This window comes from Mus musculus, chromosome 8, assembly GCF_000001635.26.
Source record: "Mus musculus strain C57BL/6J chromosome 8, GRCm38.p6 C57BL/6J".
In the NCBI taxonomy this organism is placed as follows: Eukaryota; Metazoa; Chordata; class Mammalia; order Rodentia; family Muridae; genus Mus; species Mus musculus.
The window spans coordinates 79,003,511-79,019,053 of record NC_000074.6 but is presented as its reverse complement, the minus strand read 5'-3'; the positions used below and the strand labels follow the sequence as shown (position 1 = coordinate 79,019,053).

The following is a 15,543-nucleotide window of genomic DNA, read 5'->3' as shown; positions in this document are numbered from 1 at the left end:
AGGAGCTGAGAGTTCTACATCTTGTTCCAAAGACCAGCAGGAGAAGACTGCTCCCCTACATGACTAGGAGGAGGGTCTCAAAGCCCACAGTGACACATTTCCTCCAACAAGGTCACTTCCCACAAGGCCACACCTCCTAATAGTGCCAGTCCCTGGGCCAAGCATATTCAAATCACCACTATATGTGTGTGTGTGTATATATATATATATATATAAAATTATATATATATGTATATATGTATACACACACACATATATGTATATATGATCATGCCATGAGAGTTAACTATTTGTTAATAGCTAACTCTTTCTCTGCCACCATTTAGTCTCATACTTTAATTTTTTAATAAGGAGATACAATTGGTGCTCCAGATCCGAATTGTGTGACTTTGTGGGCAGAAGGAACTTTACCGATCACTTGGTTTGGAGCTGGTGTTTTGGAGCTGGTAGAACACTGGGGGAAACTGCTGCTGAGATCAGGCTAATGAGGGCTCCACCATGCCAGAAAGGGGGAGCTCGGGTGTAAAATAATGTGGTGTGGCTGTGCATCCAGATGTAGCAATAAACAAACTTAAAAAATCAAGTGTTTTTTAAGAACCATGGAAAGGAAGTGCAGAGAAGACATTACATCCTCTGAGCAGAAACCCATTTTTCAAACTAAAATGTTCATATCACCCTGAAAAGTGTTTAAGAAGCCTGCACTAATTGGTAGGTAGAGGCAGACAAATCTCTGTGAATTAGAGGCCAATCTGGTCTACATGGTAAATTCTAGGACAGCTATGTAAAGAGACCCTCAGATAGGTAGGTAGATAGATAGATAGATAGATAGATAGATAGATAGATAGATAGATAGATGATAGATAGGTAGATAGATAGATAGATAGATAGATGATAGATAGGTAGATAGATAGATAGATGATAGATAGGTAGATAGATAGATAGATAGATAGATGATAGATAGGTAGATAGATAGATAGATAGAAGATAGATAGATAGATAGATGATAGATAGATAGGTAGATAGATAGATAGATAGATAGAAGATAGATAGATAGATAGATAGATAGATAGATAGATAGATAGATAGATATAGATAGGTAGATAGATAGATAGAAGATAGATAGATAGATAGATAGATAGATAGATAGATAGATAGATAGATAGATAGAAGATAGATAGACAGACAGACAGATGATAGACAGGTAAACAAAACAAACAAACAACTTACCACCACAACCAAAGAAGCCCACATTCAAATCCCAATTTAATGTCAGCCAAAATGTTTCAGGCCAGGTCACATGCTCACTCCACTGGAGCAAGTCTATTACTTAAAAAGCAGGAGACATAAGATTCCCAACTCAGCCTACCCACCCCCCACCCCCCATGGCAATTCCTCAGACATATTTACCTGTGAGGGATGGATGCTCTTGAGATGACAGGCTTTGAAGCCTCTGCCTCCTCGGTGCTGCGTTCAGGAGTCCCTAGCTGAGGGCCAGCAGGACAAGTGGAACTTCACAAAAGGTCTAGGACAATAAAAGACTCCTGTGACTTGCTTAAAACAACAGGAAGGAGCCAGATGGATAAGCTACAATACACATCCTTGTCTTGGGTGAAGCACAACTGGTTCAGCAAGTGTCCTTTCAGCAAACAGCCTGGCCCCTGAACACTGGAGCTGCGGTGGAGGCCTGCAGGCAGCCAGCCTGTATGCTCGCCTACAGGAGCCTCCTTGTTTCTTGTGGAAAAGGCTCCTCTGGTCCAGCAGTGGTTGCCATATAGGTCTTGTTAAAGATGTCCCAAGAAACACAACGGGCATCACAGGAACTACTTAATTTCCAAAGGTCATGCTTCTAGAAGTGTGTACCCTAAGAGATTCAAGCTCTGTTTGTGTTAAGTTGTTTATTGTGTTAGAAAAAGCTTTGTTTGGTGACTTCTTTTTTTCTTTTAAAAAACAAACAAACAAGGAAACATATTCCAACTCTTTGGAGAGTTGGCTGCCTATTAAAGATATCTGGGAAAGGAGTGTTTCAGCAGAGTTTGTGTCTGAGGGTACAGGAAATGACAAAAGCCAACGGCCAAACTGGGTATAAGTACAGACAAATTTGTCGTCATGTCCGCTGCCGTGACCATTTCATTGTTCACTTCATGGCCGGGGAATCTGAGGCACGGCTTTAGACAGGGCTGCACAGTTAGATCATCCAGGGTAAGGCATTTGTTAACCACTCTTCCAGACTTAGCCATTCTCTCAAATCAATCAGGCAGAGGGACAGAGCAACCAGCCTTATACCCTAAAGGTCAGGAGACTCCAGCTTTTCTTTCATAAGAAAGGAGTGATCTCGATCTTGGAGTGCTCTCCCCAGGAAGTCTTGCTCCCAGTTTCCTGAAGGGCAAGTGTGAACTCCCAGGTAGATGTCAACCATGTTAATGAAAGATAAATCATCTCCAGAAGTAATCAGGATGCAAGCATGCCAAAGCAGACAGTGAATTCCCTGTGTGTGCCTGTGTGTGCCTGTGTGAGTGTGTGTGTGTGTGTGTGTGTGTGTGTGTGTGTGTGTGTGTGTGTGTGTGTGTGAGTCTCGGCTAGTTTTTCCACATTTGTCCCTTGATTGCTGTCCCCTCCTCTGTCCATTCCCTGCTGTAGAGTCTGACCTCTTATAAAAATGCGCCACCCACACTCCCCAGCGCCTGGATGTACTTTTGGATCTAGGCAGCAGGCACAGGTAAGAGGAAGAGAGTGGGAGGTGAGAGGGCAGAGCTAGATCATCCTACGCCTCTCCCAGCTTTGCTGCCTGCTGGCTGCAGTTTTGCTCCTGTGCAAATGCAGCCTCTTAGCCCTTCATCAGCTACTTCAGACTTTAGACTACAGTTATGCTTATTCTTGCCTGCTCCTTCAGCCCTGGGGTGGCCATGGCTTGCTACTGTCACTAGTGTCTGCACGCTTCACTAGTTCTAGTTGTTCCTTAGTCATCCATTTCCACACACAGGCCAGGCCAGCCTGAGATTCAGCACATATCAGACACCGATGTTACATTTCCAATCCTTCTGCTTCTACCTCTGACACTTGGATTATAGACGTATACCACCACTGCCAGCTTCAAACGTGGTTCTTCCATGAAAGATTTCTCCTGTACAGTCTAGGAGATGACTTAGCAGATACAATAGCGTTCATGTAAACACAAGGACCCGAGTTTATATCCATAGCACTCATATAAAACATTGGATGTGCTAGAAAATGTCTGGGATCTCATCACAAGGGAGGAAAAGACAGGCAGATCTCTGGGGTTCACTGGTCAGTTAGTCTAGCCCAACCAGGGAGAGATCTTTTCTCAAAAACACAAGTTGGAGAGTGACAGATACCTGATGTCAATCTCTGGGCATGGACACACACACACACACACACACACACACAGAGAGAGAGAGAGAGAGAGAGAGAGAGAGAGCTATATACAAAGTAAAGCCTTCTCATTTGAATGGTGAATTCTACTCTTTCCCTGACCCCAGACTAATGAAAGTACTTTTCATTCATTCAGCAAATAGCCAGTGAAAGCCTACTACGTGCTGGGCACTACGCATGCCACTGGAAACAAATAGAGATATTGACTCTGACCCTGTAGCTTTTACAAAACTTCACAGCTTCTCTGAGACCAGTGAACGAGGCTTGGAGAGAGGCAAGAGTGGTCCCTGGCTAAACGCCAAGCATCTCATTAGCAGATGACCAAAGGAAAACCTGACAGGTAGTCTGTTGCTCAAAGTGAAACCATGGTGTCCTGGGACTTAAGACCATCTTGGCTCTGTAGAAATCCAAGGTGACCTTATGTAACTTCTCTCCAGGCCTGGCCCGGATGTTCCTTTTGCTCCGCCCCCTCTCCTCCCTTTAGCTTATTCATACTCATTTCTTCTTCTTGTCTCTAAAGACCTGGACTATTGAAACTTTTGTGGAATTTATTTATTTATATCTGTGTATATTTGTATGTGTGCCTTTGTACACGCAAGGAGGTCAGAGGACAACTTGTGGGAGTTGGTTTTCTCTTTCACCGCATGAGTCTGTGGGGTCAAATTCAGGCTGTGAGGCTTGGCAGCAGTCTCCCTTACCTACTAAGCCGTCTTGTCAGCCCAGTCCTGATCATTTTACCACTCAGAAAGACTGACTATGGTAGCACTCCCGAGCCTGCTCTCTGCTGATGGATGGGCTGCATAGTCGCCTTTAATTCAAAATCTGTGTCCTTCCTCTATTTTCCAAGGCCTCCTTATGCTTTTATTATCCTAAAATATTAATCAACAAGATAAGTGTTCATCTTTTGTCTTTTATTTTTCAAGTTTTTAGCAATGAAGCTTGTGTGATTACTATAACTTAATTAAAAAAACAGCAATAAGTCAATTAACTAGTAATGCTAGTGTCTTCAGTAGTACAAATACCTTATTTTTATGCAGTTGCAATAAGAATACATATGGGTTACTCAGAAGTCTAGGGAAAATATGATTACTTTTTTGGGAATGCTCTTTTTGTTCATATATTTGTTGAGGAAAAGTCAGACAATTTTAACTTTCAAAAAAATTACACAAAAAAATTTATTAAGATATATATGGGTGCTCGCTTCAGCAGCACATATACTAAAACTGGAACGATACAGAGAAGATTAGCATGGCCCCTGCGCAAGGATGACACGCAAATTTGTGAAGTGTTCCATATTTTTCAGAAGATGGCCTAGTTGGCCATCACTGGAAAGAGAGGCCCACTGATCTTGCAAACTTTATATGCCTCAGTACAGGGGAACGCCAGAGCCAAGAAGTGGGAGTGGGTGGGTAGGGGAGTGGGGGGGGGAGGGTATGGGGGACTTTTGGGATAGCATTGGAAATGTAAATGAAGAAAATATCTAATTTAAAAAAAATAATAAAAAGATATATATGGATATACCATACACCCTTGGATAATGCATATGCTTATCCTATATGCATTTGGGCTGGGAGCTAATCAGCTTTCCACCAGTGCAGCAATATCCCCGAAATAACGTATAAAGAAGGAGCTTCCAGACCACACTGTCTAACTGCTGTTTAAGGTCTGTAAAACGTGTGGCAGAGAAAAACCGTATGCAACAACATCAGGGGAGCAAAGCTGAGAGAAGAAAAGATGTGAGACTATGATCTCACAGCCTTCTTTGGAACCATGCCCTTAATGGTCTTTTGCTTCCCAACAGCACCAACATGGGCTTAAGATTCAGATGGCGGCAGGTGGCTTAGCTGGATCCATAAGCCCAGTGATGCTCCATGGAAAGCACCATGAGGCCCAAGCTCTTTGTGAACTTCAGGTCAAAGGGCAAGGTTCAAAGTCTTTTTCCTGGGAACAGCTTCAAGCTCCAACTCCAGATTCCCAGGGGATGGATGGGTTCTCATCTGCTTTCGTTACTTGAGGAGAAGTTGGAGCACACTGGTTCTGCCTTCAGGATCCTCATGCTGTGACATGGCTGTGACCTTCTGCAGCAGGAATTTTAGGCATCATGACATTTACATGGCTGAGATTTTCAGTTAAGAAACATTTGTTGAGGGTTTCATGATTTTCTTCCTTCCCACCGTCTATTGTTGTGCCTGAAATAAAATAAATGACCTAGAATTATTTGGCATTCGTCTGTCACAAATCATAATTAATACTTTGATGTTTTTTACTCTTAAGAAAAAGCAACATTGTGCGTGTAAGATGTTGCTTTACCACTGTCCAACATGAGCAGAGAGGGAAGGGGGCGGGGGAAGAGAGGGAAGAGAACAACTCGTATTTTACAAACTATGATTCTCTCTACACTCACAAAGCTATTTTTTACACATAAAGAAAATAACATGAAATCCATATAAACAACTTTGAATAAAGTGTAACCACAGCCAGGACTGGATTCCTGTCCTGGGGAAGACTAAAGTTGCCCAAGCAGTCTGGTTATCTTCATGAGCTTTGAATGAATGGCTTTAATCACACACTGTTTTCAGTACCTGTGTGGCTGATACTTGATGTGTTGTGTGATTTTATTCTACACACCACAGACACCCTCAGGAATAGCAGCAGCAATAGTAACAGTATTAGATGCAGTAATGCCGAATTAGCCCACACTGCTTGTATTCTGGTATATGATGTAAACCAAGAATCTTGGTCCCTATTCTCATGGAAAAAAATTCCTAAGGACAAGTCTTCATAGAAAACGCTCACAGCAACAGAAACCTTAGACTTTGATAGTCACTTTTATTTAAAGATCAACAAGAAAACAATGAGCTTGGTAGCTGAGCATGTGAACACAGCAAACAATAACACGATACCTCTCACTTCAGATGTTCTGACCAAGGAGCTTGCATCTTACTGAAAGGTTTTTGTTTGTTTTTTCCCGGCAAATCACTTGACTCCACTCTTGGTTTGTGATTTGGGCTGGGGTGGACAGGATCATATACCATGAGCATGTCACATGTGTGAACAGGTCACACCATGACCAGGATCCATCCCATCATTTATATGTCTTCCCATGCCTCAAGAGAAACAGGAAATCTGAATTTAATTGAGAAGTTGTCAGGTTTGGGGGATAAACACACCATACAAAAACATATCTGTAGGTTGGTTGATCTGTGGTTGTTTGCTCATGACTTCTCCTTGAGATCCATACAAATCATTGTCATTTATACATTGCTCTTATCTGACATACGCAAGACACCAAGGTCCTCAAATGTTGTGCTGTACACACAGACTCTCAGTTTTCAAAGCGACTTAGCAGCAGACTTCAACCCTATCATTCCCAGTGGTGAACTTATTGCAGAGATCTTATCGTGAGAGTATGCTATCTTAGGTCCTTGAAAAGTCACCCTTTCCCTTCACTCTGTTAGGTTTTAAGTTTTAGAAGTACGAAGGGGACACGGAAATGATAGTATTCCTGCGGATGGCTAGTGTGGATGTTAAATGGTGCTGTGCTACGAGCCCTCAAAAAATTAAGTCAAATTACTGTGTGATTCAGGAATTCCAGTTTAGAGTATAGATATAAAGAATTGAAAGCAGGCACTCAGACTGATATTTGTACACCCACACTCACTCTCTCCTCATTCATACTCATCAAAAGGTAGAAATGGGGCTGAGAAGATGGGTCAGCAGAAAGGCATTTGCTACCAAGACCTAACCATCCAAATTTGATTCCCAGAACCTGAGTGGTGGAAGGAGACAAATAACTTTGCAAGCTGTTCTCTGACCTTTGCATACACTGTATGCAAAGGTCACATACTTGAGTTCCTCATTCCTTGCTCTCTTGCTCTCTCTGTGTCTCTGTCTCTCTGTCTCTCCTTCTTTCTCCTTCCCTCCCTCTCCCCTTTCTCTCCTCTCTAAATAAATGTAATTTTAAAACAAACTTAGCAAGACACCTACACATGTGCAAGCCAGAGCCAGACCGAACCCCAGCAAGGATCTGGGAGTTGGCCATGGATCTACACCTGTAGCCTAGGAGCTGTTGGCGACTCTTAATGCTGGGAAAGGAAAGTCAGTTTTCTTTAAGAGTGCAGAACCCTGGTAAGTTGACCAGGTTCCAGCAGAAGGCCATACATCTAACAATATGGGGGCAGCACAAACGGCCTTGATGGGAGGAAGGAGACAAACGGCTAGGTGGAGGAGAAACGGCTGGGTGGAGGAGAAGCAGAGGTGGGTCCCCAGAGGAGGGAAATGAACACGAACAAAATTCACTGTATGAAATTCTCAACAACAACGAAAAATGGAGCTCAGTGTGATGTCTCATGCCCTTGGGAGGCAGAGGCAGAGGCAGGTGAATCTCTATGAGTTCCAGGACAGCTTGGGAGACAAAGTGAGACCCTATAAGAAATCTGTAGTAACAATTAAATGTCCACCTACAGATAAGTGTACAAGTAAGATGAAGGAGGGCTAGGGTAGAGCTTACTGTAATATGTGTGAAACTCTGGGTTCAAGCCCTAGGGCCACAAACAAATGAAGGAGTGTCACAAACAGGAAGGAAGAAAATTCTGCCATGCCTTACAACGTGGACCATGAAGACACAGTGCTAAATGAAGTGAAGGATGCAGGAAACAAATATTGTCTGGTCCCAGTGATGTGAGCTACTTGGAGTGGTCAAGTTGACAGAGCTAGAAAATAGGATAGAAAAATGGGGGCTGAGAAAGATGGAGAATTAATAGTTTTTTAGTGGAGGTTACATTTGGAAAAACAGAAGACGAGATGACACGTGCATAAAAATGTGAGCATACTTCATGTCACTAAACTGTACATTTAAAAGTGACTAAAATGGTGAAATGTCTGTTATTGTCTATTGACCAGAAAGAAAGAAAGAAAGAAAGAAAGAAAGAAAGAAAGAAAGAAAGAAAGAAAGAAAGAAAGAAAGCCAAGCTTCCCATCCTCTGGGCTCTGGAGCTGTTGAGAGTGGGTCAGCCGTTACATGCCTCTGTTCCAGACACTGCCACAGCAGCCCCAGGACTTCCCAGCCTGCCCTCCCTCATCCCTGCTGCTACTGCTGTTACCTGCTAAAGCCTGCCCACTCTCTCTATGAGTGCACTCAGGCCAGACCCAGAGCACAAGCAAAGGGCAGCAACAGGCATTTCTTTTCTAAATAGTAGACCCTCTGGGAGGCTGCACTCAACTACACAGCTTGGTTGTGTCAGTCTTCATCAGAAGTGCTTTGGGGTCCTCCCAGGTTACAGGTAGGAGTCCTAGCATCTTTAGTCAGGCTCACTGGTCATCAGATTGTAGAAAACAGAGGAAATAACTATGTTAGAAAGAGAGGGGTTTGTTTGGGTTCTAAGTTTTTAGAAGCATCAGGCTGCATTGTCCTGGTCTGTGGAAAGGCAGAACATTAAGGTAGAATGGTGTGGTGGAAGAAAACTGTTGCTCTTACAGTTAAGATACAACAGTAAAGGAAGAAAGAAGAGACCAGGAACCCACAATCCTCCAGGGGTCCCCTCCCTATTGGCCCAACTTCTGTCAATTGGGGCCCACTGGGTAGAGTGCCAGAGCACCCAAAGCACCATACTGGGGACCACATCTTTAACACAAGAGCCTTTGTGGGACAATCCAGGTCCCTATGTTACTTGGAAGCAATGGAGAACTTTAAAGGAATCAAATGAGAAAAGGCAATATCCAAGACTGTTCTTCTACGATCAATCTTCACAAAGTGGGTCTGTTCAATACTTCATTCAGTTTCTTTTGTTTTGATTTGAGTTCCACAAAAAATAAGTTTAGGGTTGAAAATGTCCCAAATTTCACTCTCCAATGCGTTCATGAGCTTTTCCGTCTGGAAGCTGTGTTCACCAGAAACCAGGGGCTGTGCTTTTATGTTAACTGGGTACAAGCCCAGTCATCTGAGAGGAAGAATCTCAATTTAAAAACTGCCTTCATAGTCTCAGGCTGCCAGCAAGTCTGGAGGGCATTGACAGGGGAAGGTTTGGCCTGTCATAAAGTGATGCCATCCCTGGAATGAGGCTCCTGGGTTCTCTGAGAAGGCTGAGAAAGACATAAGGAGCAAACCAGTAAGCAGCACCCTCCCTGGTCTCTGCATCAGCTCCTGCCTTCAGGTGCCTTCCCTGTTTGAGTTTCAGTACTGACTCCTTCAGTGATGAACTCTGAAGCATAAGCCAAATAAGTCCTTTTCTTCCCAGTGGCTTGCTTTTGGTCATGGTGTTTCATCACATCATAGTAACCCTAACTCAGAGAGATGCTAAGACAGGTGTCCGGAGATGGCTCAGACCAGGTGAAGTGCCTGTCATGCAAACATGAGGAAGTGAGTTTGAATGCACAGCATCCATGTAGAAGCAAGATGTAACAGCATATGTCTGCAGCCCAAGTGCTGTGGGATGAGTCAGAGATAGTTAGATCTCTGGAGCAGATTGGCCAGCCAGTCTAGACAAATTGAAATACCCTATCTTAAGAAAACAGAGAGTCATTGAAGACATCTGATGTCAGGCTCTGGCCTAACATGAATATTTGTCTAACACACAGACATGACTAGGCATTTGTACCCATACATGAACAACACACACACACACACACACACACACACACACACACACACACACACACACACACACAGAGGAAGATGCTAAAAAAAAAAAAAAACAAACAGGAAATTTAACTTCCATACCTCCTCTGGCATAATTACTTCTGGAAAGTAAAAGCCATCTCACAATGTTGTTTTATAGAGTTCCAAGTCTAAATCTGGGGTCCTGTGTCATTCGTGGGACTTGTCTCTCCCTTAGGTATCATTAAAACCAATTGTTCTTCTTCCTCTAACCCCCCAACCTGAAAATGCATAGGCTGTTTGTTTTTACATTGTTTTTCATTTAGTATTTGTGCACACTAAAGAATGTAATAAAATGGGACTTCCTAAAGTAGTTCTGGCAAAATCTTGGAGCCCTTTGACCTTACAAGCTTTAAGGCGTCTTGACTTATTTCCTTCTGGGGGTGCGTAGGCTGGGCATGCTTCCTCCATCAGGCTACCTTTACAAAGGCCCTTGAGGTTGGAAATGCCATTCCTAGCCTGGTGTCTCAGGCTCCAGTCCCACTGGGTCATGTTAAATGCTAATATGTTCCGTAGAGAATGAGAGATGGCCTCAATTGTCTCCCCAAGATCTAGAACAGCAGAGAGGCCATGCAGCAAGTCAGACTCTCTCCATTAGCTGCTTTAAATATCACGGATGTTAGTACACAGGCAGCCATGAGCACCATCATAAACATTATGAGTTCACAACTCAGTGCAACAAATCCTTCTTGAAAGATTGGCTGTGGCTGAGAGATTCCTGATTGTGCTGGGTATGGGCATGAGGTTGGCAAGCCAGTAAGAAAGGTCATTTACATCCAAGCCAAAGTCCATTCACAGGCCAATGTGTTATTTCTTCTTCTTCTTGGCCATCATGACAGCACTCTGTTGTTTTATGGTGTCTGAATATTGCAAGGTGCTTCGACGTCGCTCTTAAGTTGTCATTCTTCCCACAGTGGAGAGGGGGGTGGTCAGAAGGAAACCATCAAGCTCAGATGAAGCAGAAGCTGATCTTGAGATTTACGGGATCATCGGTGTCCACAAGAAGCTGTTTACTTTAACTGCTAAAGAATGAAGAAGTCAAGGAAGTCCTTTTTGGGAAATGGCCAGTGCCGTTCAGTCCCACTGTGGACTTGAGTGGTGTTGGAGACTCTGAGCCGCTCAGGTTTCTCGGTTGCATCTGTTATCATCAGCTGCCAGCTCTTGTGGAGCGCTGAGGTTCTCCTGGGCTGCACCACTGCCCTCACTGACTGCTGTCCTTGCTACCCTAATGCCTCTGCTCACGTTTGCTTTTCTTCCAGCAAACCCAGCCTTTTCCTGTTTCAAACACCCTGGATTGCATGCTGACTTTGGTAGGCATAGTCTCATTCAAAAAATGAATTTATATCTTATGACTGTATTAGTAAAAAATAAATGTATAAATATATATTAAAACATTTCCTTTGGCCTGAAAATTACTTTCTCTGGTTGTAGAAGAAATGGAAATATTTGTGAGTCTCTAAAATACAATAGGCCCTAGTTTTGAGTCCCTGAAGGAGAAGTTGGCTGTCTTGGGAACTTTGCAGATATTTCTTTGCTTGGGATGCCCTAATTCCAGATGGTTGTGCAGGGCACAGCCTGGCTCAATGCATACTTCTGCAAATAGCATATCAAAGGCAGACCACACCAAACTTCAACCAATCGTGTCTACCTTCCTGGGACCATCTTCATTACAGGATGACTTTTCTGTGGGAGACGCGGCACCAACAAGAAACTAAAGGTTCCATTTTTCCCCAAGTCTAGCTTACTGAACCAATGAGTTGACTGAGGTTGCTTACAGGAACTTGAGGCCTCGGAGGCAGCTGCCTTCCCCCAAATCCCTCTCCAGCATGGTGGTGGAGTGGGAGGGCTGTATCCACGGAGCTCCCTGCAGACCTGCAGGCAGGGCTACAGAATAGTCTCCTCTCCTCAGCAATAGCTTATTACTCTTAGAACCATGGGGCTTGTGACTCTTGTAACTTTCTGAGCTTCCTCCAACGAGGGCAGTTCAGCTGAAAGGAAATAGATACACAATAATTTGGGGAACCTGTTGAACATTTATGTATGTTTCCCTTTGACCAACCTTCCCCACTAGAATAAAAATTCTGTGACAAATTATTCTGTCTCCAGAGTAAACAAAGGACCAAGTATACAGAAGACACTTGGATGTTTGTTACATGGTATTTCTCCTGTATCTCAAAATTTTCATCTTTTAATGTATAGACAAGACTAAAAATGACAATAAAGGAGGAAGGACAGACTTCCTGGCTTTGGCGTCGAATCTCATGGAAGGTCTTACAAAGGCTGGAGCCACTGGTCCTTCCCATCAGCCCTTGCTCAGTTTGGAATCACTTTACTTTCTCCTATGTAGGGGGTGTGGGTACGCCACCTTGCCTGGATAGCGCCCATCTTGCACTTCTCATGACTTCTCAAAGGCACAGACTGAGCACATAGGAAACCAATGCTGGTTGTAAGTGAAAGAGACGAAGAAAAAGATATCAGGAGCTTGGTTTAAAACCCAGAAAAACTTTCATTTCCATTCAAGATCGCATGTGATTATCAAGGATGCCCTTAAGAAAGTGAACAGTCCTTAGCAGGGAATATTTGTATGCTAGTACAAGATGGAAATCATTTTTCATATGATGAAGAGAACTCATAAATGTAGCAGGCATCCTATAAACGTGTTTGGGATGGAGATGCAGGCACATAGGACTCTTTGGTTGTAACTGTAGGGTAGCTGGCTTTTTGTTGAGGCAATCAGCTATTCTATGCAGAGTTCTGGGCCTGTGGTGTGCAGTATGGTGGTGTTACAGGTGAAACCACAGTGCTGACATCACTCTATGGGGGTGAAAAGGGGAGGGGGATGTGGGAGGGTGAAAGCAAGATCACAGTCTCCTTCAGAGGCTGCCCAAGTGTCCTGCTCTCCTCCAACTAGACTCTTCCTCTTAAAGGTTCCACCACTTAAAATAGAGTCTACCTGGGGACTTGGCATTCACATGAACCTTTGGAATGTTCCAGAGTCAAAATCTAGCCAGTTGCAAAGTTCTCTCTTGAGGAAAACTTTGACTTAATGGCTCTTTGGGAAGCTCAGGCCTTGGAGTGCTCTAAGCCTTTCTTCCTGTATTCAGGACTCTAGAAGAAGCTTTGAAACTTGGTTTGCTGCCTCTTTCTTTCAGTATTTGCTTCTCCTGAGGAAGCTCTTATCTGGGCTATCCACTGTAGCAAATACCACAGCTCTAATCCATTTGTCCCCTCAGATTTAGCATGGAAAGAGAGAGATAGATGTTCATTCCCAGAAGTGTCTGCTGGGTCTCATTGTATCTTAGCTCTAGTGCATCAGGGTACTTTACCTTGGACTAGCGAGAGTGCCCTAGACAGTACCACAGTGCACGGACCATCATAGGTGTGGGTGAAGATGTCCCTGAGTTGTAAGCAGCAAGAATGAGTGGACTGTGCTCCCAACTGTAGTTACAGGAAGGAGGGTGTTTGGATGCAGATTTGCTAAAAGAACATATGTCCACTATGCTTGGATCCAGGAAGAGTATAATGGATTGGCTTGGCATTAATGGCACGGACGCTGGCTAAGAGGTTGCAAGGAAGTGTGATAAATATTGGATGCTCTAGTAAGACTTGAAAAGGTCCATGCTGGAGGCTAAGCACTGGATGTGGGTGCCCTTTTGTTCATGAAAGGAAGGCATGTGTTCCCAAAGGAAACAGTTATTAGGAGTGGATGGTGTCCCCATGGCCGTTCTTCTGGGTTATCTTAAGCAAGTCACTTCTGGATCTTGGACAGGCTGGACAGTGGCTGGATGTCTTTCTGGCCACACTCAAGTATTGGGCAAGAGAGCTTAGCAGGAGTCCTCTCATCTCTCTTGCTGTAATTTTATATGTTTGCATGGACATATGCATGTGTACATGTGTGTACATGTGCACACAGGAACCAGAGGGTGACATAAGGTACTTTCCTTGATTGTTTTGCACCTTGTATCTTTTTTCTTTCTTCCATTCAGTCTCTCTGCCCTCTCTCCTGACACCTGATCCCTACCTCTTCCTCTTTTTCTCCTCCCCATCCTCTCTCCCACCCAGTTCCCTCTTCCATCTACCTTTAATGACTGTTTTATTTCCCCTTTTGGGTGAGATTCAAGCATCCCCCCTTGAGCCCTCCTTATCATTTAGATTCTTTGTGTGTGTGGATTGTAGTGTGGGTATCCTGTACATTTTGGCTAATAACCACTTATAAATGAGTATATACCATGCATGTCTTTCAGGCTCTGGGTTACCTCAGTTAGGATGATATTTTCTAGTTTCATCCATTTGCCTACAAATTTCATGATGCCACCCCCCTTTTTAAATAGCTGAGTAGTTCTTCATTGTGTAAATGAGACATTTTTCTTTATTCATTCTTTGGTTGATGGACATCTGGGTTGTTTCCAGTTTCTGGCTATTGCAAATAAAGCTGCTATGAACATAGTGGAGCAAGTGTGCTTGTGGGATGGTGGAGCATCTTTTGGGCATATGCCCAGGAGTGATATAGCTGGGTCTTGAGGTAGAGCTATTTCCAGTTTTCTGAAAAACAGGCAGATTGATTTTCAGAGTGGTTGTACCAGTTTGCACTCCCACCAACAGTAGAGGAGTGTTCCCCTTCCTCTACATCCTCACCAGCATGGGTTGTGCTTAAGTGTTTGATCTTAGCCATTCTGATGGGTATGAGATGGAATCTCAGAGTTGTTTTTATTTGCATTTCCCTGATGACTAAGGATTTTGAACTTTTCTTTAAGTGCTTCTTGGCCATTTGAGATTCCTCAGGTGAGAATTCTGTTTAGTTTTGTACCTTTTTTGTTTGTTTGCTTTTGTTTTTGTTTTTTCGAGACAGGGTTTCTCTGTGTAGCCCTGGCTGTCCTGGAACTCACTCTGTAGACCAGGCTGGCCTCGAACTCAGAAATCTGCCTGCCTCTGCCTCCCAAGTGCTGGGATTAAAGGCGTGCGCCACCACGCCCAGCTGTACCTCATTTTAAAATTGTTATTGGTTTGCTAGTGTCTTCTTGAATCCTTTATATATTTTGGATATTAGTCCTCTGTCAGATGTAAGGTTTGTGAAGACCCTTTCCCAATCTGTAGGTGCCATTTTGTTCTATTGATGGTGTCCTTCGCCTTACAGAAGCTTTTCAGTTTCATGAGGTCCCATTTGTCAATTGTTGATCTTAGAGCATAAGTTCTGTTCAGGAACTTGTCTCCTGTACCAGTGAGTTTAGGGGTTATTTTCCACTTTCTCGTCTGTCTATAAGATTTTGTGTATCCAGTTTTATGTTATGGTTCCTGATTTTACTTGATCTTGAGTTTTATGTAGGGTGATGAATCCATTTGCATTCGTCTACATGAAGATATCCAGTTAGTCCAGCACCATTTGTTGAAGATGATTTCTTCTTCCCATTGTAGGTTTTGGCTTCTTTGATTTGATGCCATTGAAACCTGTCTGTTTTTATGCTGATACTAGGCAGCTTTTATTACTATTGCTCTGTAGT

At 43.4% G+C, this 15,543-nt stretch overlaps 1 long non-coding RNA gene and 1 other non-coding gene across 2 annotated transcripts; one reads left to right on the top strand and one right to left on the bottom strand.

Moving 5' to 3' along the window:
• The first annotated feature begins 4,583 nt into the window (after positions 1–4,583).
• Positions 4,584–4,690, top strand: Gm22044. Its single transcript, XR_003947639.1, has one exon. It is a non-coding gene; the product is annotated as a U6 spliceosomal RNA (small nuclear RNA).
• Positions 4,691–5,031: 341 nt separating this feature from the next.
• Positions 5,032–12,033, bottom strand: Gm39204. The gene is made up of 2 exons (XR_878953.2): positions 11,821–12,033; positions 5,032–5,579 (listed from the first exon to the last, which is right to left on the bottom strand). It is a non-coding gene; the product is annotated as a predicted gene, 39204 (long non-coding RNA).
• Between the last annotated feature and the right edge of the window lie 3,510 nt (positions 12,034–15,543).